We start from the raw sequence: 25,181 nt of genomic DNA, 5'->3' as shown, positions 1-25,181 counted from the left end.
CACCTCCTATTTACCTCCTCATTTATTCTGCTTTAGCCGGATTGGCCTATGAGATATTTCTAGAACATATGATCATATCCCTCTCAGTACCTTCTAGCCCTCTTCCCTGCCTTGTTTTTCTTAGAACTATGTAAATTGTGCGTGCACATGAGCCCACATGTGTGTATGTATTTTTCTTGTCTGTTGTCTGACTCCCACTATAACTACTGGTGGTAGGAACCTCTGTGTATTTTCACTGTTACCTCTCTTACAATAATAAACATTAAATATTCATTGAATAAATGAATAAAATACTCAAATTCATTTTTACCTTTTAATTTCATGAACTTGAACTATTGTAACAGACTTGACCTTAAGATCTTACCTCCTCAGTTATCTGATTAACAAGGAGAGTAAGACCCATATCCTTCATGAACCCTACCACAATGACCTTTCAAAATAATGCAACAGCCAGTTTATATATTTCTATCAGGTTTAGACACTTGCCAGATGTTAGAAATAAAATATAGCCAAGACTCAGTCTTTGTCCCTACGGATTTTATAGTCTGGTGGCAGATGAGACTAACAAGTGATATACAGCAAAACCAAACAAACCAAAACTCATAAAATAGAAGACTAAGATGATGTATTCTTCAGTACTAATGTCTACCACCTCCAAGGTCTTGTCACTTAGGTTGCCATTGCAATTGATGTTGAAAAAATAGCATTAGATTTCATTTTTATGGTCTCATTTTCCAGTATGATGAAGTTGTTGAGTGTGAGATGATCAAAGGAGAGTCAGGAAGCAGTGGTTCACTTGGCTGACCTTGAGTGCATTGTCTAAAGGAGAAGGATGTACACAAAGAAGATAGGTCATGACTGAATCTGCTCAACATTCAGTCAAAAGGCTTTTGCAGAATTGAATGGGAAATACTGCAATGGTGGTACATATTTAAGTCCTTCCTCATCTTTAAAATAGCAACTACCTACAAGAGTGCTCAAAAGCAAATTAGCAAGGTTTCTGGGTCCCTGATCTGCCAAGGGGCAGAAATTCCCCCTTGAAGGTTACTGGAACCTCAGCTCCATAGTGGTAAGTGGAGACCATGCTAAATAAATTGTAAATTCAATTTCTTTTCTTTCAGCTATGTTCTATTAGCTTTCCAAATAGAGCAGAGTTGAAGTGATCAAACCAGTGCATTCTGTAATGTAGTTGCTGTTCTGAGAAATAAACACATGAATATATATAAGTGAGCACAGTGTATTGGAAAGGCTTTCAATACTACTCACAGGAATTACCGTAGTAGCAGCATGGAAGCATTGTCTATATGGAAATCCCAAGATAAGACCAATGTTTCATGCTATAGACACAACCATGTGCTGCCCTTCCCAGTTGACCCAATAAGAGCTAAACTGACAATAGGAAACATAGGAAAGCTGAAAGTACATAAACAAGGAGGAATGCTGGAGAGAAGGTCAGAAAAACAGAGCTCCTTAGTAATTAGTGCTAAATTACCTGCAGCGAATTTGCATGTAGTATTTTCATGCTGATAGCCAGCACTATACTAATTTAACACTGGATTATTCTCTGATTATGATTTTTCCCTTCCTGAGTTTTTGTAGCTTCTGTGTGCTATCTTACTAATCTACACAAACCTTCCTCATCTTACGGGGAGCGCTTTCCCCAGAGTGTGCAGGTCAAATTATTTCGGAGCCAAAAATTGTATTTCCATTTCAGGTCATTGTGCTCTCCAGCATCCTGCTTTAGAATGGCCTTGACTTCACATGTGTACAAATAAAGTAGTTTATGGGAGATCATTGAAACTGTAGAACTGGAGCAGGGCAAAAAGTGAAATACAATCTCATCCTATAATATGTCTAACATCTCATTATTTACCTCCTGTTTTTCTGACTTTCTACTTCTTGATTCCTGGAGTGCTCTGAGCTCCAGCTCAGGGGACAATTGGTACGTATCCATTGACTCCCACAGTGTATTGAACCAGTGGGCCGTCCCATGCTCATTGTCTTCCGTCTGCCTGATGTTGTGTTGTGCTTGGACTGCTGGAATATTTTTTTCTGCTCACTTGGATAGGAGGAATGTGCACTTCCAGAACATTAACATTGCCCTTGGCAAGCAGCCTCTTTGAAGCCAACAAATGGTCTCTTTGTTTTAGGTTTGAGAATGCTCAGCAGAACAGACTGAGTGCAGTACTTACTGGTGTTTAGTAATCAAAAAGAGTTGGAAAGTGAAACTGTGCTTAAAAAAGAAAAATGAATGTGCCTTAATGGAGACAAATAGTTTGTCTGGAAGCAAAATAGGTCACTGGTGTGAGTCCCGGTTTGCAGAATGGTTTAAGGGAGACTTTCAGCTCATCTTACATGTATGATCAGAGCTAAGGGAATCAAGCATTTTGTGTACACAGGTCTGTCCTCTTTGGGTTGGAGTTAAGAGGATAGAAAAGCAGAATGGGAGCAAATAACTTCACTGTGCAGGCATTTATGATGTGGCCCATTAACTGTCAAAATCCTGTCCAGAATGTTCCACTTGGGTCTTTCTCTTCATTCTTCTCCCTTTGCTTGGTCTCTTAGAGCTTTCATTGCTTATATCCTCTTGAAGGCCCTGTCCTCTCTACCTTTCTCAGGGTGCTATCCTTCCCTAAGCAGTTATCCAGTATCAGAGCTCTTATGAGCTGAAAATTTTCCTTGCCTTTGGTGTGGATGGAGTGTCCTAACCACTGTCTCCTCTATCCGATCTAGCTACTGCATATAGATGAGAAACTTTACTTAACTAATGAATTGTTGAATACTGCATCAAGGACTAATTATGTACTATACAGTGGCTAACTGTACATAAACAAAAAAAAAGATTTGAAGTTAGAGAAAGAAGCAAGGGGTGCACACATTTTTCACATGGAAGTAAAATGTGTTTGTGTGTGTGTGAGAGAGAGAGACAGAGACATCTTCATGCATCACTAACTTTGTGGTTGTGTTTATACTCTCAGACACATATGGACAATTAACTATATGAAGTAAAAGAATTGGTGATATATTATTATCAATTAGGTGATACCACCATGGGTGATATCCCTCTGGAGGACAAGTAAAGTTGGGAAATTTCTAATTATATTAGGTGGTCAAGGAAGAAGATGTCACTGGTAATGTTAAATGTGATCTGAGACACAAATGACTGAAGGAGCAAGCCATGTAAAGAAAGATCTGGAAGAAGTGTCAACACAGAGGAAATCATTTACACTATAAGCCCTAATGCAGTAGAGAGAGTGATATGTTCAAACAGCAATGAAAAGGCCAAGAGGACTGAGCAGTTAGCAACAGCATTGTCAGAGAACAGGCTGAAAAGATAGGTAGAAACCAGGTCATGGAAGATTTTTGAGACTGTATTAAGGATTCTGATTTTTTTTAAGTCCAAGAAGAGAGTTATCACAGAAATATTTAATTTTTTTATTTTTTCAGCATAACAATATTCATTATTTTTGCACCACACCCAGTGCTCCATGCAATCTGTGCCCTCTACAATACCCACCACCTGGTGCCCCCAACCTCCCACCCCCCACCCCTTCAAAATTCTCAGATCGTTTTTCAGAGTCCATAGTCTCTCATGGTTCACCTCCCCTTCCAATTTCCCTCAACTCCCTTCTCCTCTCCATCTCCCCTTGTCCTCCATGCTATTTGTTATGCTCCACAAATAAGTGAAACCATATGATAATTGACTCTCTCTGCTTGACTTATTTCACTCAGCATAATCTCTTCCAGTCCCGTCCATGTTGCTACAAAACTTGGGTATTCATCCTTTCTTTTTTCTTTTTCTTTTTTTTTTTTTTTTTACAGCTTTATAAACATATATTTTTATCCCCAGGGGTACAGGTCTGCGAATCGCCAGGTTTACACACTTCACAACACTCACCATAGCACATACCCTCCCCAATATCCATAACCCCACCCCCTCTCCCAACCCCCTCCCCCATCAACCCTCAGTTTGTTTTGTGAGATTAAGAGTCACTTGTGGTTTGTCTCCTTCCCAATCCCATCTTGTTTCGTTTACTCTTCTCCTACCCCCTCAACCCCCCATGTTGCATCTCCTCTCCCTCATATCAGGGAGATCATATGATAGTTGTCTTTCTCTGATTGACTTATTTCGCTAAGCATGATACCCTTTAGTTCCATCCACGTCGTCGCAAATGGCAAGATTTCATTTCTTTTGATGGCTGCATAGTATTCCATTGTGTATATATACCACATCTTCTTTATCCATTCGTCTGTAGATGGACATCTAGGTTCTTTCCATAGTTTGGCTATTGTAGACATTGCTGCTATAAACATTCGGGTGCATGTGCCCCTTCGGATCACTACGTTTGTATCTTTAGGGTAAATACCCAGCAGTGCAATTGCAGGGTCATAGAGTAGTTCTATTTTCAACATTTTGAGGAACCTCCATGCTGTTTTCCAGAGTGGTTGCACCAGCTTGCATTCCCACCAACAGTGTAGGAGGGTTCCCCTTTCTCCGCATCCTCGCCAGCATCTGTCATTTCCTGACTTGTTCATTTTAGCCATTCTGACTGGTGTGAGGTGATATCTCATGGTGGTTTTGATTTGTATTTCCCTGATGCCGAGTGATATGGAGCACTTTTTCATGTGTCTGTTGGCCATCTGGATGTCTTCTTTGCAGAAATGTCTGTTCATGTCCTCTGCCCATTTCTTGATTGGATTATTTGTTCTTTGGGTGTTGAGTTTGCTAAGTTCTTTATAGATTTTGGACACTAGCCCTTTATCTGATATGTCATTTGCAAATATCTTCTCCCATTCTGTCAGTTGTCTTTTGGTTTTGTTAACTGTTTCCTTTGCTGTACAAAAGCTTTTGATCTTGATAAAATCCCAAAAGTTCATTTTTGCCCTTGCTTCCCTTGCCTTTGGTGATGTTCCTAGGAAGATGTTGCTGCGGCTGAGGTCGAAGAGGTTGCTGCCTGTATCACAGAAATATTTAAACAGGTTTGGGACATGCTCTTACTTGCAATTAAAAAATACCACTTCTGCAGCTATGTGAAGCAAGATGAGAAGAAGAAAAATTAGTTAGGAGGCTTGTCACAAAACCCCATGATGACTTAGACTAGGGTGGCAGCTATGAGGAAGGAGAGAAATTGTCACATAAAAGACATTTTATGGGGACAGTCTTCCAGATGGATTGAATGGAGAGAATGAGGAAAAGAGGAATAACCTGGCTTCTGGATTTCTGGACTAAACAACTGAGCAAATTGTAGCATTTACTGAGACAGATAAGGCTGTGGGGGAGGCAATTCTAAGGGCTCAGGTGTGAAGTTAAGTGACTATTTTTGGTATGTCAAGTTATTGGTACCTGTTAGCCATTCAGACTGAGATCTCAAATAGGCAAGTTCGATGCTTGAGTTGGAGATTTGTGTTAAAGATGGAAATCCAGGCAAATCTGGGCATCATCAACAAATATGTAATGTACATTTTAAATGCTGTGGTTGAAATTACATAAGGAAAAAAGATGAATAGATAAGAGAAGGGGCTTAGGAATAAAGATTAACATCTAGAGATTGAGTGGAGAACAAACCAAGTAAGAGGCAAAGAAGTGGCTCCAGTCATGTTGGTAGAAACCAAGATTGTGGGCTGTCACAGAAGTCTAAGGAGAAAAGTAGTCCGTTGCACTGAGAAATACAACATGGCAGTTATTGGCTGCCCAACCAAAACAGACCCATGGCGGGTGGAATAAAAAACCGGGTTGCAGTGAGGTGGACAAGAATGGAATGTGACGAGGTGGAATCAGCAATTATACATCATTCTTTCAAGATGTTTGGCTGTATCAAGGAGGGGAGAAACATTTTCCAGCCATCCTCTTAGGTTTGGTGATTGAATCCTTACAAACTGAACTGACAAAAGACGGATTAACAGGATAAAAACGTTTATTTCATATGTTTGTGGGTGGTTTCACCAAAATGAAATGAAAACCCCAAAAGGTAGTTGTGACTGGAGGTTTGGATACCATTTTAACAAAGGACAATACATTTATGGAGAAGTGATGAGACAAAGGGTGGAACTTCTAGAAGTGGGAAAGTGAATGTATGGGGAAAGTAGTGTAAAATAAGGATGATTCTTGTAAATTTTATTTACCTGTAGAGCCCCATTTTAGTGCTGACTTTCTGTCCTCTTCATGGCTATGAAGCTCCCTGGGGAGATGGGATTTATGGCAGTCTTCACTGCTCAGAAATTTCTGCTCTTAGGTAAGGGAAGCTCCAAGGAGGCTTAATTCCTATGTGTTGATTCCCGGTTGCCTTGACTCAAAATAATCCATATGCGAAAGTGGCATACTTGGGGGTAGCATAGTGTAATCCCCTTCAGCTGTAACAAGGAACCGAGAAATGGGGCCATGACTATGAGGGGTTAAGGAAGGGTTTAAATATTTACTCGGAAATGAGCAGCTATCACCACACAATGGTGCACCACTCTGCTGTAGCACAACCAACAAAGAGAAACTGAGCATGTAAAACACTAGAGTAAGAGGATGGAATGCCAGAGCAAAAATCCATGCTGGGTGAGAGGGGATGCTTTCCACTATGTAGTGAGGAATTACAGGCACATAGACACGGAATCCCTCCTATCAGAGGAGGATGCAGATGTAGGAGGCTTGGTAGATTCCATGGAAGGAAGATGAAGTTTCCCTTTGGTTGCTTCTATTTTCATGGTAGAAGGCAGTTATCATTTGAGAGGGGAGACATGTGGTGTTTATGATGAGAAGACCAATCATGAAATAGTTTGATTAGACCATTGGGAGAACAATTGTACTATGAAAATGTACTGCAAAACTGTCAAATAGTGACATGGTCCAGTAGGAATTGCCTCTTCCTTTAAAAACAACCTTAGGGATGCCTGGGTGGCTCAGTCGTTAGCATCTGCCTTCAGCTCAGGTCATGATTCCAGGGTCCTGGCATTGAGCCCCACATCAGGCTCCCTGCTCAGGGGGAAGCTTGCTTCTCCCTCTCCCACTCCCCTTGCTTGTATTCCTTCTTTTGCTGTCTCTCTCTCTCTCAAATAAATAAATACAGTCTTTTTTAAAAAAAATTAAAAAAACCATAATCATTTCAAACACTACCTCTCCTCTCTCAGCCTTTACTTTGCTACCACTCTGCCGTTATTCCAACTACACTATTGCTTCAACACAGAGGAATAGAACAAAAAAAGGATAGATTAAGTAAAAACATGTCAGGATCATTTGTATGGTCTAAAATGCATGATATGATTATGTTTAAATCGTTGGCAGAATAAAATTATTAATTAATGCCACTCTTCTCCAACCCATGCCTTGGCCTTAAATTCTGCCAAATTAGATATTCCATACACACTAGGCATTTTCTGAAGACATTTGGACAATTTGGTCAGCCTGTTTTCCCCTCTTGGTTAATACCACCTTGAAATGGCCCAGGACAATCACAATAAGACTATAAAAGATATCTCTCGTAGATCTGTGTAAAAAATAAGTTTATTTCATATTGACTTTATTCATTCACTACACCATTCATTGACTGCTATATGCTGTCATGCTGTTAAGCACCAGGGTCATAAAATTAGATGGTGTCTGCTTTCCAAAAGTCCTCAATGACAAGAATATAGGCAATGGCAATGCAGTGAGACATTGGCAATAATAATAACAGACTGACAACTGTAGGGGGTAGAGCCAGGGCACACAATCCAGCCTGCAGAGAAAGGGATGGCTACTCAGGGAAGGTGGGAGAATGTGACACCTGACTTGGGTTTGAAGGATGAGTACCGAGAGTCAGCCAGGTGGAGAGATGGAAGAAGGCTATTCCAGGCACACAATCGAATGACTCCTGGAAAACGCAGGAACATATGGGAACACAGCAGGATGTGGGAATGCAGCGAGCTCCATATGCCTTGAGTATATGGTGGTGAAGTGACAAGCAATGAGGCAGGAGACTAGGTATGGGACAGAAAGCAGACGCCCTTATGGAGCTCCGGAGGAGGTTGGAGTTGATTATAACACCATTGGAAGCTGTTCAAGAGTGCTAAGCAAGAAATGTTTTAAGAGCATTAAGGAGATTAAGAGGAATGGAATCTGTCAGATTTGCAGTTTGAGTGTGTGGTTATAGTAATCAAGGAAGGCTGTCCATCAGAGTAAAATTTTTATCTATTTACTCAGATTTTGAAAATGAGTACAGAATCTATCTATTGCAATTAGGGTGATATTCCATATTCCATTTGAAGCTTTCCGAGGTCATTTCAGAAGAAAAGGAATGCGCAAGGGGACCGCTGTGTTGAAATCGTAGCCCAGATTTATCAGTTTAGGATGGCACTTAATGTGTCATACATGGATGAGCTAAATAAGATGAAGCTAACATCATTAGAAAATATTTGCATATTTCAAAACGCAGCTACAATAAAAACGTCCAAGGAAAATTGCTGGGTTTTTCCATTTCAAGTTTCCTAAGTGTGATCTAAAGCATCCCATGTAGTTTAGGAGTTCTATTTCCCACACAATCACTACATTAAGATGAGTCTGCTTCATATGATAATTACCCGGTAATGCATTGTAAGTGTGATGCACAACAAACCACTTTGTCTGTGATGTTGGTTGTTGCTACTGTTAAGTATAGCTTTTTCTATTTGGACTGAATTGTTTCCTATTACTGCCTACAGCCACTCCCCATACGGACACATGCACAGACACACTCACAGACACACACACACACACACACACACACACAGCCACCATTTTTCAATTCAGTCTAATCTTTGAATCTGCCATCTGAAGGAAATGCCATTAACAGCATTAGCAAGAGGTTGTCAAACCTTTGCCAGTTTTCTGCTTAATAAAATTTACTAATCTCTCCCTCTGTCTGAATGGAGCCTCAGGTTTCATAGATAGCATTTTCTCTTGCAATAAGTTTATGGCACAAATGAACTTCTCTTTGTGGGAATCAGCTATTGTGTCACTACAGCAGCTTGCTGAGAAAAAACAGAAATTACTTTCAAGAGAATTTGGATAATAATTAAAAAAAACAAACAAACAGCAACAAGCAGTTCACATACAATTTCTAAGAGGAGGATTTCTGTAACCCAATTTCTAAGGAAAATAGCTTCTATGGACTTGGTTGTCCAATTATTCTCGGTCTACCCTATTCTCTGCATGTCAGTCAGGCTTTTGCAGCTTTGATATCCAAATATTTCAACCTGTGACTAGTCACAGACCACACCTATAATAATAATAGAGAAAAGAGAAAGTTCAGGAATGAGGATGGAACCTATTCCATGGGCACTTATGGCTTACTGTTTGGGTTAATTCAGCTTTGTAAGCCTTACTTCTATTACCTATAAAAAGGAGTGATATGGCCTTAAATACCTGAACTGCTTTTACTCACATTTCTACTGCCAAATATGTGGGTTTTCTTTTTTTTTTTTTTTTAAACCCCATACCCATCAATTTTCCAATTCTCCAGATACCAACCGGAAGCCCTACCATTCAATTCAATTCAATTTTCACATTAACTAATTGGAGTTAGTGCAGATCCCACATGTTAAACAGTCCCATTTCAAATGGCAATTGTCACCTGTACTTCTGACCAAATTGAGGGTTTCCATGACCCTCTCTTCAGTTTCGATAATTTGCTAGAACAGCTTTCAGCACTCAGGAAAATGGTTTGCTTACCATTATGAGTTTATTATAAAGGATGTAACTTAGGAACAAATGAAAGCAATGCATAGAGCTTCCATCCCCTCTCTGGGTGTGCAACACTCCCTGCTCCTCAACATGTTCACCAACCTGGAAGCTTTCCAAATTGTGTTTAAGTTTTATAGAGTTCAATCCCCAACCCTGGTCCCCTGTCCTAAGAGGTTGGTAAGTGTGGCTGGAAATTCCAATCCTCCTGTTGTCTCAGATGACTGACCCTATGCTGAGTTGCCTAGAGGCCCCTCCCTAAGTCATCTCATTAGCATAAACTCAGGTGTTATGGGAAAAGTGGGCTTCCTGAATAACAAAAAACATTCCTATCACTCAGGAAACACCAAGCTTTTTTTTTTTTTTTTTTTTTAAGGAACTCTGTGTCAGTAACACGGGACAAAGACCAAATATATTTTTGTATTATTCCACACTTCCACACAGAACTATAAAGAATATTAAATAGGAACTCTATTGGAGAGTGTTTTATAACTTCTAAAATGACAGATGGTGCGAATATTTAGAATATTTTCAATGATGAAAATGTATATAGGACACTGGTGCAGCAGCTCTGTTACATTATCGAGTCTACTGACTCTAATGAGCAGGCTTTGGTTTTAATGGTTTTAATTATTCTGATCTGACATTTATTTCTCCTACTGTCCCCTTGTAATTTGGGAGAAAAAGTTCCCAAATATTATTCCTGATACTTGAACTCACTGATGTGTAAGGTAAATTATAATAACCAAATTAACACATCATTGCCAGATAAATAGTTATCAATGAAATCCATCAATCAATAGCCTGCCAAAGACCAACAACTGTCATGGCCTTGATACTAATGGGAAAATTAATAAAAGATCTCATTTAGAATGGAATAGGGGTGCCAGCAGGGGGAGCTCTCATGTCCTATCATCATTCCTCATCAATTTTCAGACCCAATAGAAAGAGACCCACCTTGCTGGTGGATGAATACTACTTTACTATCTCAGCAGGAGGAAGACAAGCTTTCCTTCTCCCCAGCAACAGCCCAGCGAATGAAAGACTGTCACAACTCAACCAATGAGAAGCCACCCTATTTCTAACTCCCAGTTTACTTTAATGGACCATTTATAATAGCCTTCTTAATGTCCCCTTTTCTCTATAGAAGGTTAATCCTCTCCTTTATTCTTTAGACTTGGCTATGGTTTTGCTCTACCTTGCTTGTCCTAGATTGCAATTCTCTGTTATTCCTGCGTAAACTTATTTTTGCTGTTTGGTTTGTAAGATTAACACTAGAGATTGGTGATCCAGTCATGGCAGGTGATCAATATATTTGGTTATAAAGAATTAAAAATGTGAACAGTTCTGCCCCTGAATCACCTCACATTTCAGATTGATGGGGAAATAGAGCCAAACATTCACACATCGTATCAAGTATTCAGCTTTTTGAAAACATTTGGGGTATTTTTGTTGATACGATGTTTGTTTGGGTTGTACAGCTTCTTTTGGTTCTGACATAGGATGCACAGCATTACAGAAAGCCAGTATAAAGTCATTTCCTGTCTGCCTTATTACACAAAATTCCTAACATTTTAGTCTTTCTTATTTTGGGTGCTTTATCTGTCTGTCTGTTTATTTGTTTGTTTGAGAATCAGCATTCTCCACTAAGGATTATTAAGTTTTGGAGTGCCTCATGTAACAGCTATTCTGACTGAGAAACACATCTTTTTAGCTACAGATTTAAGAAGAATCTTTTTTTTTTAAATTTAGAGATTACTTTTTATTTCTCCATTTTCTATCAGATCCACCAAGACCTTGGTATAAATGTCATGAAGTGGGCACTATTCATATTTGCCTACAATCTCCCACTGATTGGATTTTTGTGTAAGCTTTTACCATTTTCTGTCACTTAATGTTATTAGATGACCTAAGGTACCCACTGCAGCATAGAATCCACATTCTGTCTCTCCTAACATTTCTGTAGACCACAATATCCCACAGTAACTCATTTTCTCCCCTACTAGTCATGTTCCTCTTCCTCTCCCCTTGGCTCTTTACTAAGGAAAGCTGCATTTTCTTGATACAGTTATGTTTCCCATTTTAATTTTCTAGGGAAAAGTAGTAGTACACTCTGGAAGTCTGTTTGGCTTCTTCTGGCTCTGGACTTCTCTACTGAAGGAAACCTTTGATTGTGGCTCCTGATTGAGTGGACCACTGACCAGACTCCCTCCCATGCCCCAAGGAGAGGTCTAGAAGAAATAGACACAGACTAGGAGTCAAAAACACAGAAAACACAAAATCTGACCCTTTTAATTCTACCAGCCTACCTGCTGTGAGACTGAGTGAGTCATTTATCCTGCATGAGTTTCAGCCAACTAATGTTTAAAATGAAAGGTGGATCTTAAGGGCTCTTCAGACTCTTCCCTCATAGGGGCTACATGCTGAGGAAAATTATATGTTCCAGACAAGTGTTCAGTAAGGGCCTGCTGAGATTACTGGCCACTGTCTTTACTTGTCACACCAGGAATGTCTGAGTCAGAAAAGTCCACACAGTTAAGGGTCTGAGCATTAACCTTCTCATACAACTTGGCCTCAAGCTGTGCTGATTTCCATAGACTGACAATTGTTTAGATCAAGAACAACTGTTCTATAATTCACAGTCTTGTCAAACTCAACCTGGACGCAATTCTATAAAAATATTTCAGCCAATTATGAATAAGTAGTTGAAGTAACTTGTAAATAGTTCCAGGACTGTATATTCCTTTCAGGTGCAAAATAAATGAAATATCTCCTTCACTGAAGAGCTGGATTCTAAATGTTAAACCAGAAAAGGGCAGCATTCTGAAATAACAGAATCTTTAAATAAAGAAGCTACATTAAATAGAAAAGGGAACAATTTATTCATGGTAAAAGCAAATTGTGAATTGGGAAAATTCATTTATTCAAGGAATTTTCCATTATTGCCACAAGTTTTATTTTAAAAAATATTTTTCATATTTGGGATTGAGAACTCCTCGATGAACCTCTCATCCCTCCTTTCCACTTCTCATCTCCAAAGATGTATAGGTTGAATGTAGGTTCTTCAGTTACAAAATATTTACAAGTCACAAACCCACTGAGACTCATTTTTAAAAGTTATGTATGAAAAGAACCATGTAGTAGAAGTTCTAAGAGGCATATATCTTACACAATGGTACATCTAGATAAGAAAATGGGGTTACTATGGAGCCCAGCTGGAAATGTTAAATCTAAGAACACGAGTACAAGTCTCTCTCTCTCTCATCAATGGCAGAGGCATTTTTCACTTAAAAAACAAATAAAGTCAATTTTCATATAGAAAGAATTTAATCAAGTCTTATTCTATGCCAGGGGTTTTCAAGCAACAGCAAATTTGCCCTTCAGGGGACGTTTGGCACTATCTGGAGACATTTTCTTTGTTACAAGTGAGGGTTGGAAGGCACTTCTGGAATCTAGTAGGTAGAGGTTAAACATCCTATAATTCATGGAGAATTATCTGTCCATAAATCAATAGTCAAAATGTCAATAATGATGTTCTTGAGAAACACTGTACACATTGCTCTTGATAGATGGTACACAATCCAGATGCCTGGAAGGTGATTGAAAATTTGAGATAATACCAGTGTTAAAATGTTACAATATGATGTGTCATGATGTGAACATCTAAACTAATCTCAGAGATAATTTTTTTGTCTTTATTTTTCTCTTTACCTTTTCCCAATTTGTCATTTACCATAATTCTTTTTGTGTTCCTTGCCATCAAGATTCAATAGGAAAAGCTGATCAGAGCAAGAGAGAAAGGATTAATTGAACCAATTGTTACAGGATTAGATTCAGAGACATCAATATGAACTCATGTTTAACTTAATATAAATACAGATAGATTTTTAAAAAATTTACATATGTGTGTTTCCATGGGTTAGTGTGCATACATATATTTTCTAGATCTGTCCACTGAAAGAGCCAGGAAACAATGATACTGCATTAGAAATGAGCACACCCAGTGCCTAGGACTTGGTTTCAAATGTCATTCTTCGATAAAACGAACCAGGACTCCTTGGAGAAACAGCTGATTCTAGGGCTGGAGTAGGGAATGTACAAGGCAAGCCTGGCTATCCTTATAGTTCCAGAAATAAAAAAGCGTTCAAATGATGGGAGCATGTAAAAGAAGCTTACAATGACCAAGGTTAGAAGGCTTTAAACAACAAAGTAAACAAAGAAGTGCTGAATTCTAATCCAAAGTATGAAATAAATGTCCATGTGGGCTACTCTTAATAAATTGCTTCCAAAGAGTAGAGTGAGGTATGTGTGTATGGGTAGGGGTGATTTTACAGTGGAGAAACCTAGAGAACACTACCTCAGCCATATGATCAAGATTTGTTGTCATGTCGATAGCATGTACATTTGACATAATGGTGAGAGAATAGGGCTTCACCTCTGTGATCATTCTCCTATTTCTTTCAGGGCTATTCAATGAAGCATTTTTTGAAACTGAAAAATGTTGAAAGTAATCCTACATGCTAATAAGTAGGAAAGTGAATCAGTAAACTCTGTATCACCATGTGGTAGTAAAAAAATAATAATAAAGAAGAAAGGACAAAAAGAGTAAGTTAGATATTCATGAATGGATACAGAATGATTTCTGGATTATAATTTTTAAAGGAAAAAATGCAAAATGCCAAGAGCACCTGTGGTATATTACCTTTTTTGTAATAGTTAAAGAAATAAAAAGGAGATATACATTTATCTGTTCTTTTATGCACAAGAAAATGTAGGAAGAATAAACCTGAAGTGAAGGCAATTAGCTACGAATGAGTTGTACTGAGTACTTGGGTATATGTATGGTGGAAAAAAATGAATCCTGACTGGACATCCACATGCAAAAACATGATTTTAAACACAGACTTCCCATCTGTCACAGAAATTAATTCAAAATAGACTATCTATTTAAAACTATAATAAAGCTGCTAGAGGATAACATAAGAAAGAAATATAAGTGACCTTGTACTTGATGCTGACTTTTAAGATATAAGACCAAAAGCATGATTCATGAAAGAAATGAAAGGTAAGTTGGACTTTACGAAAATGAAAAACTTCTACTATGCAGAAGACACTACACAGTGAATGAAATGACAAGTTACAGATTGGGTGAAAATCTCTGCAAAACACCAGTCTTTATGGGACAACAATATAAAATATAAAATTAACACCCAGAACTCAACAATGTTCAAAATGAATGTTCAAAATGAACAATCAAAAGTTTTAAATAGACAAATATCTGAAGATACACCTCATCAAAGAAGATATCTGGAAGGCAAAGAAACATATGCAAAGATGTCCAACAACGTAGGTCATAAAGAAATCATGATTTAAAACAATGAATTCCCTCTACACACCTATTAGAATGGCTATAATCCAAAACACTGACAACATCAAATGCTGGTGAGGACATAGAGGAACAGGAGCTCTCATTCATTGCTGATGGAAATGCAAAGTGGTACAGAAATTCTAGAAGACATTTTTATTTAGCAGAACTAAGCATACTCAACCATATGATTAGCAATTGCACCATTTCATATTTATTAAAGGAGTTGAGAATTTTTGTCCCTACAAAAACCTGCACAGAAATGTTTATACCAGCTTTATCCATAATTGCCAAAATTTGGAAGCAAGATGTTCTTCAATAGTGAATGGATAAACAAATTGTGATACATCCATAAAATGGAATATTTTTCAACAATAATAAGAAATTGGCTATCAAGCTATAAAAAAGACATGGAAGAAATACATTCTGTTAAGTGAAAGAAGCCAGTCTTAAAAAGTTACACACTTTATATTTCCAATGTATATTATAGTCTGAAAAAGGTACAAGAACATAATAAAAGTTCTGTGGTTCTGGGAGTTCAGAGGAAGAGAGGAAAGGCACGATGTGGAGAACAGGAGATCTTTAGAGAAATGAAACTATCTTCTATGTTACTGTAATGATGGATTAGTGTACATTTGTCAAATTCATAGCACATACACCACCAAGAGGGAACCCTAATGTAAACAATTTTCCTTAGTTAATAGCATTGCTTTATTGTAGTAATTACATTATTGCAATATTGCATTGGCTTATCAATTGTAACAAATGTGCTACAACAATGAAAGATGTCAATAACAGGGGAATCTATAGGGGGCTTGGGGGGATATATGGGAAATTTGTTCTTCCTACTCAAATTTCTGTAAACCTAAAACTGCTCTAAAAAAATAAAGTGTATTAATTTACTTAAAAATTGAATCTTGACCTCTACTAACATCATACATAAAAAATAATTTCTTTGTTAATTTATATTTAAAGGTAGAAGGCAAACAAAGTTGATATAAAATAAGAGATTTTCTTTACAATATTGGTTAGGAAGAGATTTCTAAAATAGGACACACAAAGCACTAACATAAAAAAATACTGTTGAGCTGGATATACTTAAGTGCTTTTGTTTATCCAGGGGTGCTTGGGTGATGCATTCAGTTGAGCATCTAACTCTTGGTTTCAGCTCAGGTCGTGATCTCAGGGCTGTGGGATTGGACTGGGGGTCGGGCTCCGCACTGGGCATGAAGTCTGCCTAAGATTCTTTCTCCCTCTCCTTCTGCCTGGTCCCTCCCACTCATGCTCTCTCTCCCTCAAAAAAGCAAAAACAAAACAGCAACAACAACAACAGAAGTCTCATTCATCCAAATATATCATTAAAAAGATTAAAATACAATCCAGAAAATAAAAGAAGATATTTGCAGTTTATATTAAACAAAAGATTCACATTCAAAAAATTACAGTTTGGTTTTAAAAAAGGATGAGGATAAGGAAAAAATTTTTAAATGGACAAAGACTTAAAGAAGAACTTAGAATGGGCGGGATAGCTAAATGACCAACAAGCATATGGAAAAGCACTTAATCTCAACAGTTATTAAGGAAATGTAAATTTAAACAATAGTGCAACACCACAACACACCAGAAAAAAATGACTAAAATTAAAAAGATTGAAGTGTTGGTGAGAGCATGAAATACACTCTCATATCCTGCTCATTTACTGTGGAAATTAGTGAAATCGATTGTAAAGCAATTGGTAATATCATGTAAATGACCCTAGGCATTCCCTATGAACCAACAATTCTACTCCTAGATATTTATGCTGTAGGAATATATATATGTGTGTGTGTGTATATAATCTCCATATCTATATATAGATCCAAAATCTGCATTAATAGTAGAATGAGTAAGTAAACTGTCATAGATTATGAAGTGGAATACTATACAGCAATAAAAGTGAGTAAACTTCTGTTATAAACACTAACACTGATGAATCTTATGCAAGCAAAATATTAAATGAAATAATCAAGACATAAAAGAATATATGCTCTATGACTCCATTTTTATAAACTACAAAAGGCAGAGAAGAGATTGGATTTACCTTTGGGAAGAGGTCAGGGTGTATCCTGGAAGAGAAAATGGTGTCCCCTGGCTGGTTTGTTTCTTCATCTATCATTACAAGGTATGCTCACCTTGTAAATGTTCATTGGGTGCATACTTAATGATTTGTACATTTGTACATATATAAAATTATAATAAAGGTAATGAAAAGTTAATATAAAACAAAATTAACCTTTATCCACATATTTTTGAAAAGTAGTTTGTGTTGGTATTTAACTTTATTTGGGCAATGAAATTGAGTGATTAGTTGCCTTAGATAAGATTAACATAGATGCTGTTTCACTTTCATTGTAAAATACTTCAGAAGAAAATTTGGTTTTGAAATAATAAAAAAATAAGAGGCTTTTTGTGGTCAATTTTTAGTAAAATAGTGTATTAAGTAAGATAACATGAAAGGCAAAGAAAAAGCAGAAGAAAAAATGTATATGAAAAATTAGAGAAGAATAGAAGAGGAAAAACAAAGAGAAAACCAGGAAACCAGCAAAATCTCTTCCCTGTCTCTTTACCTTGAAATTTATTAAAGTCAACTAAATTTCTATTTCTTCTAAATATAGAAAATCGTTTGACTTGGTATATGTTTATTTTGCAGAGCTGATATTTTGAATTTAGAAAACAAGTATGAATGAAAATCTTCCTAGAACTCTGGTAACATTGTCCGATGTTTTTCTCCCTCTCTCAACAGGGAGTAAAAACATCTTGAGGAGTTAATCTTATTACCAGGTCATATATCTTTGTATTTTTTTTTTAAATAAACCAACTGACAACTATAACAAATAGTTAAATATGACAAATGTTTGAGTAGTTGCATTGTTGAAAATTACATCATGGCCAACTTATTTAACTCTGGTAAATGTAGCCTCTCTCAATTATGTTTTCTTAAGCTATTCCCAAACAATCTAATATGCCTGACACAGAGAAAAGAGAAAAAAAAATTCGTCTCTCTTTCCTTTAATCTTTTTAATGTCTAAAGGTATTAAGAACATAATGGAAATTACACTGAAGGATTTTCAAAGACTAACAAAAAGGACTAAGTAATCCGTGAGTGATCAAAGAGAAAAGTGTATTATTTCCATTAAAATTTGAAAGACAAAAGTTTCAAATGCACTATCTGAAGATTTTCTAAAGCAGTCACTGTTTCATTGCATTTTTTCATTAAGGAAAGTTACTGATGGCCACATTGGGAGAAAGTATTGTCTCTTGGACAGTGTGATGAAATAAATTTTCTCTCAAACATTTAAGTCTCAAATGCAGCAATTCTTTAATATGTAGTTACTGTTTACATTATCCAAGGAGAACATAAAGGACAGAAGAGCAGAAAGGTACAGAAAGATTAAAAAAAAGACTCTGCTTCATAATACTAATTAAACTGAGTAAATGAATATTTGTTTCAATTCAACTCACAGACTTCTACACTTGATCTTAGCTGGAGGCCAAGAAGGGATCAACTCACAGAGTTGTTAAACAGCCCACTAACCAATCAGAAATTCCCTTCCTTGAAATTTTGACATTTTCAAATGTCAAATAGAAGAGAAAGGATATGTGTTTTCCACCTGATTGGAGGCCATGCATCCATTCACTGCTGGCGAGCCTCTGCTCCTTTTTCAGCACGCAGAGCTGTACTTAGAATTTGTGCTAGTCCACTGGAAGGTGCTCACAGGTTGCTAGACTTTAGCAAGAACACTGACCTGAAGTAGGATGAAGGATGGAATGAACAGAGACAATGTCATTCAGTATCTGATAACGATAGCTCTCAGGGAACGCTGGACATATGTTGTACCAGGTGGGTCTCTCTAGGGTTACCATCTGTCCTGCAAGAGGGCAGAAAAAATTCCTCAACATCACACCATCATACAGAATGGATTAAGAAATGCTTTATTGACAAAAGGGAAAACTCATGAGGCCAAGGTGACAGAAGCAGAGATGCAAGCACACCATCCTCCCTGCTCTCATACTATCATTATCCCACAGAGATGCACAGCAAACCAGGACATCTGCCTGGCACAGTCTGGGTTTCTTTCTGGCTCAAAGACCCGTGCCCCCATTGAAGGTCTGTCTTCTTATTCTGCAGCCCTGAAAAAGCAAACTTGGCAGTCAGGAAATAGACCTCTGGGGGCCCGACCTCCTGGATTGGAGTATCAGCTGTTTCTAGGACTGACTGGAAGGACAGCTGCCCAGCTCCTGGTGGAACTGGGCTTGAGGAATATAATAACATTTCCACTAGAGAAAGAGAGCAAGTCCCGGCCACTGCCACCCCCAACTGGCTGACTGGTCACCAGTCAAATCCATTAGTTCCCAGGGTCACACTGTTATGGGGCAGCTCCTTTACCACAGAGTAGATTCCTGCTCTCAGCCTCCCCTCACTTAATCTTTTCTTCTCTGTACCAAAATCCTTCATAATTTTGACTGTTTATCAGTCTTCAAATTAATTATCTGTTTCCATTCACAGAGTCGCCTACAACTCAAAGTGATGTCTGTGTTCCAAGACCATCCTGTGATGGCTGGCAGAATGAGAATCTAAAATTCAAATTCCATGGAGATCACTAAACATCCCATGACTTTAAACTGGTCCCACTTTTGAAATTTAGCACATAATATACTACTGAATATGGCCAATCTATTCCTTGCACGAATAATTCTGTTTTCCATGTTTACACTGGAATTTCATCTAATCTTGCTTTTGAATCTACCTATTTTGGCCACACCATTCTTCACAAGTCAACTAATACCTCTGAATACATACTCATTTTTCTCTGTATAAACATTTATTTAGTCTGTTCCAGGCACTTTGTTAGCAGCAGGGCACTCAGGGATGGATAGACTATGTTGTCTGCCCTCCAGGTGGATCTAGTCTAATGGATGAGAAAAATGTGAGCAAATGGCTGAAGGAACATTTCTTGTCCTAAGCCCCATGTCCTTCTCTAAAGCTTTTTTTTTTTTTTTTTAATTAAGTAGAGGCAGGGAATTAGTTATAATTCCTATAAACATCTTTCCATTTTTAGGTAGTTTTATCAGATAGTTTGTAGTATTTTGTTGGATTTATGCTTAAGCATTTCAGCATTTTGCTGCCAATGTAGATAATTTACTTTCAAATTCCAATTGGCCATTACTATTATACTGTAATTAACTTTATATGTTAATCCCAAAAACTTCCTGTAATCACTTCTTAGTTTCAGGAAGGTTTATTTTGTCAATTTTGCATGTTTCTATATAAATAATCATGTCACTTATGGACACAGTCTTATTTCTTCCTTCCCAATCTCTATGTCATTTATTTCATTTTTTTCATCTTACCGTATTAGTTAGGAGTTCTAATACAGTCTTGAAGATGAATGGTGAGAATGAACATCCTGCTTTGTTTCAGATTTTACAGGAAAAATATTTAATTTCTAAACATTAAGTATGATGCTAAGCTATAGGATTTGTTTGTTTGTTTGTTTAGCTATAGGGCTTTATAAACATTTTTTTATTAAGTTGAGAAAGTTATTTTCCATTCTTGATTTGCTGAGAGTTTGTATAATAAACAGGCATTAGGTTTAATCAAATTCTCTCTTTTTAATGTAATATGATTTTTTCTTTAGCCTGTGGTGTGATGAATTATATTACTTTTTGTATCTTGATCCAACCATACTGTGAATAAACATCTATTGATTGTGAGTGTAATTATTATTTTTTTATTTTAAGATTTTTTTTTTAATGTATTTGACAGAGAGAGAGAGATCACAAGTAGGCAGAGAGGCAGGCAGAGAGAGAAGGGGGAAGCAGGCTCCCCGCTGAGCAGGGAGCCCGATGCAGGGCTTGATCCCAGGACCCTGGGACCATGACCCAAGCCGAAGACAGGGGTTTAACCCACTGAGCCACCCAGGCGCCCGGAGTGAAATTATTTTTATACATTGTTAGATTTGATATGCTAAAATTTTGTTGAAGAGTTTTGCAGTATTCAGAGGAATATTGATTTGTAGTGTTCCTTTCTTGGAATATCTTTATCTGGTTTGATTATTAGGGTAATGCCTGTCTCATAGAATGAGTTAGAAAATGTTCCCTTTCTTCTATTTTCTGGGAGAAATTCTAGACAACTAGTATCATTTCTTACTTAAATATTTGATAGAATTCACCTATGAAAACTTTGTTCTTTTGGGGGAGGAGTATTAATTATTGACTCAATTTCTTTATTAGATATAGGCTAATTCTGTTATTTCTCTTGTGAGAAGGAGTTTATGTGCTTGGCATACAAACTTCTGATAAATTGTGTCTTTATAGAAATCGGTCCTCTTAATTTTCAAATTTGTGAGCATGAAGTTATTTGTAACATTCTTTTATGATCTTTTTAATGGGCATAATATCAGTAGTGATGATCCAAATTTCTCATATTAACAATTTGTGTTTTCTCTCTTTTTCTTAGTTATCCTGACCAGAAGTTTATAAATTCTTTTTTTTTTTTAAGATGTATTGATTTATTTGAGAGAAAGTAAGAGAGCACACACACATGTGTCCATGAGGGGAGTTGCAGAGGGAGAGAATCTCAAGAAGACTCCTCACTGAATGCAGAGCTTGATTCAGGAGTTGATCTCATGACCTGAACCAAAACCACTAGCTGGATGCTTAACTGACTGAGCCACCCAAGCGTCCCAGAAGTTTGTCAATTCTGTTGTCATTTCCACAGAACTGGTTTTAGGTTGTATTGATTTCCTCTATTGATTTGTTCTGAATGTCATTGGTTTCTGTTCTAATTTGTATCTTTTCCTTTATTCTGCATGCTATAATCATAGATTGCTTTTCACTCTCTAATTTCCTAAGGTGGAAGTGTGTTGTTTAATCTCTAAATATTTTCAGGTATTTTAGCTTTCAGTTATTACTTTGTAGTTCAATTCATTAAGGTCTGCAAGAAAACTTGGTATGATTTCTAATTTTTTAAATTTTTTGAGCTGTGTTTTATAACTCAGAATGTGGTTATCTTGGTGAATAGTCCATGTAAATTGAGAAGAATGTGTATTCTGCTGTTATTGAATGATATATTCAAGAAATGTCAATTACATTCAGTTGATAGTGCCGTTCAGTTCAGTTGTACCATTACTGATTTTCTGCCTCCTGGATCTGTCAATCACTGATAGAGGTGTGTTAAAATCCCCCACAATAATAGTGGATTTGTCTGTTTCTCCTTGTAGATTTATCACCTTTTGTCTCACTTATTTTGACACTTTGTCATTAGATGCATACATGTTAAGGATTTTATGTCTTTTTTGGAGAATGCACCCTTTTATCATTATGTAATGCTCCCTCTTTTTAGTGATGTTCTCCCTTGTTCTGGATTGTGCTTTGTCTGATATTAAGATAGCTACTCCAGCTTTCTTTGTATTAATGTTATCATGGTATATCTTTCTGTATCTGTTTACTTTTAATCTGTGACTTTATATTTAAAATGGGTTTCTTGCAGACAGCCTGTAGTTGGGGTTTGACTTTTTTATTCACTTTGTCAGTCTTGGGCTTTTAATTAGTGTATTTATACCATTCATATTTAAAGTGATTATAAATGTGATTAGATTAATGTCTTCCATGTTTGTGACTGTTTTCATTTATTGAACTTATTATTTGTTCCTTAAAAAAATTTCCTCTTTTTTCTGTCTTCTCTTGTTTTAATTGAGCATTTTATATGATTTGATTTTCTTTCCTCTCCGGGTATATCCAAAAGAGTTTTAAAATTTATGATGGTTTCTCCACAGTTTTCAATATCTATTTAGAACTAATCTACATCTATTTTCAAATAATTGTGTACTGCTTCATGGATAATGTGGAAGCCTTATAGCAAAGTATTCCTAATTCCTCCCTTTGATCCCTTATAACATCACTTATTTCACGTATCTACATATGAAGTCATCCAATAGTAGTAGTAGTTGCTGTTACTACTTGAACAGGAAGTCAACTAAAAATAAGAAAAAAATAAAAATATTTAATCTTACCTTGATTTTTCCCCCCTTCTCTAATTCTCTATCTTTCTTTATTTACATCCAAGTTTCTTAACTATGTCACTTTCCCTCTCTATGGAGGACTTATTTTATAGTTCTTGCAAGGCTCATCCACTGGTGATAAATTCCTTCAGTTTTGTCTGAAGGTCTTTGTTTCTCCTTTATTTTTGAGGGATAATTTCAATGGGTACAGAATTGTTTCTTTTTTTTCCCCTGTAAACATATTAAATGTATCTCATTCAGCTCCCCTTCTAGTTGAAATGATTTTAGATGAGACTTTCAATGTAATTCTTAACCTTTTTCCTATAGAATTAACATGTTTTTTTCCTTCTCTTGACAAAACAGGATTTTTTTCTTCCTACAATATTTACCATGAAAATTTGGTAGGGTAAAAGTCTATGTAAGTTTGGGGATCTCTAAGAACTACTGAGTTCTTAGTTCTCAGGCCAGTCTACATTCAACCTTCAAAATTCATTAAAGTGGCCATATGAATGTCTCCACCCACTGTCAGATCCAGTGGCTTCTAGATCAAGTTAACAGAGCTTAATTTTGATTCTTTTTATCTACTTTTTCCCCAAGTTTTAGATGGGTGCTTGCCATGTGATTGCAAATCTCTAAAGAATCTAAGAAAAGGTATTGGTTTTTAGTTGTTCAATTATTTTTCTTCTTGGGAGTACAAGAATAACGACTTCCAAGTTCTTTACATGTTGGGACTAAATCATATTTTAGAATCTGTCGACCTGTGGTCAGATTTAGTAATTATATTTTCTTTGAAAATTATTTATGACAGATTTCCTTTATCAAACTAGATTTTGATAGTTATAGCAAACTATACAAAATTTTAAAAATTTCTTCTCTGTACTTATTTCATCCTTATCATTTATTATGTTGTGTCTGTGTGTTTTACCTGAGTTTTTCTCTTTTTAAATTAATCTTTTATTTAGTTCATTGTTTCTTTAAGAAATAGTTCTTTGGAATATTTATGTTTTTTTACTTTAATTCATTTTTTGTATCTTCTTTAAAATTGTTTTAATTCTTCTCTAACATCTGAAATAGGATACTAAATTCTTTTATTTTCATTCTTTCTTTTGTAAACATAAGTGTTTAAGAAATGATTTTTCCTCTGAGCCTTTTTTTTTCTTAAGATTTTATTTATTTGTCAGAGAAAGAGAGAGAGCACAAGCAGGAGGAGTGGCAGGCAGAGGGAGAAGCAGCCTCCCTACTGAGCAGGAATCCTGATGTGGGACTCAATCCCAAGACCCTGGGATCATGACCCGAGCCAAAGGCAGAAACTTAACTGACTGAGCCACCCAGGCATCCCTGAGCACTGTTTTATCTGACTTTTTATATATTTCAATGTGCAACATTCTAATTAGTTACCTAATTGCTTTCTGGATATTATATAATTTTTAATTTTTATTTCCTCTTTGACCAAATATTTATTAAAGAGAACTTTTATAAATTACTTTTTGTTGAGAAAAAGTCTCTTTTTCTAGATCTTTCATATTAAAATCATATTATAAATTATTACTTAAATAATTTTATTTTTATCATCATTTTCTATGATAATATAAGGACAGTGTGTATGTGTGTGTTGGTGATATGAAGGTTCTTCTTATTCTTTTGTTGACATACTTTACATTATTAGAATATCTTATAACATGTTATTTTTATATTATGTAGATTTTTTTTACATGAACTAGAATAGGTGAATTGTTTTGCCTATTCCTTTTTTCTTCTATCATCATCAATGCAATAGGATTAAGTGTTGCTTAATGTAAGATAAATTTGTTCATAAAAAATATTTCCCTCCTAAACAAGGAATAGATTACAAATAATAAACAACATTTCTAAGTCTAAATAGATCTCCTTCATGTAAATGACCCAGCAATGCAAGGCGACTATAACAAGTATGCCAGTCTTTGTTAAATTTATTGCCAAGCTTGTTGATCTCACTATCTGGTATCAAGACAAAATGATGACACAAGCACCATATTTGGTCTTGTACTTATAGGAACCTAACTCATTCCTACAGTCAAGTCATTTAGAGCTGGAAGTGATGTTATAGCCTTCT

Source organism: Lutra lutra, chromosome 9 (assembly GCF_902655055.1).
Source record: "Lutra lutra chromosome 9, mLutLut1.2, whole genome shotgun sequence".
Classification (NCBI taxonomy): Eukaryota; Metazoa; Chordata; class Mammalia; order Carnivora; family Mustelidae; genus Lutra; species Lutra lutra.
This window is presented reverse-complemented; position numbering follows the sequence as displayed.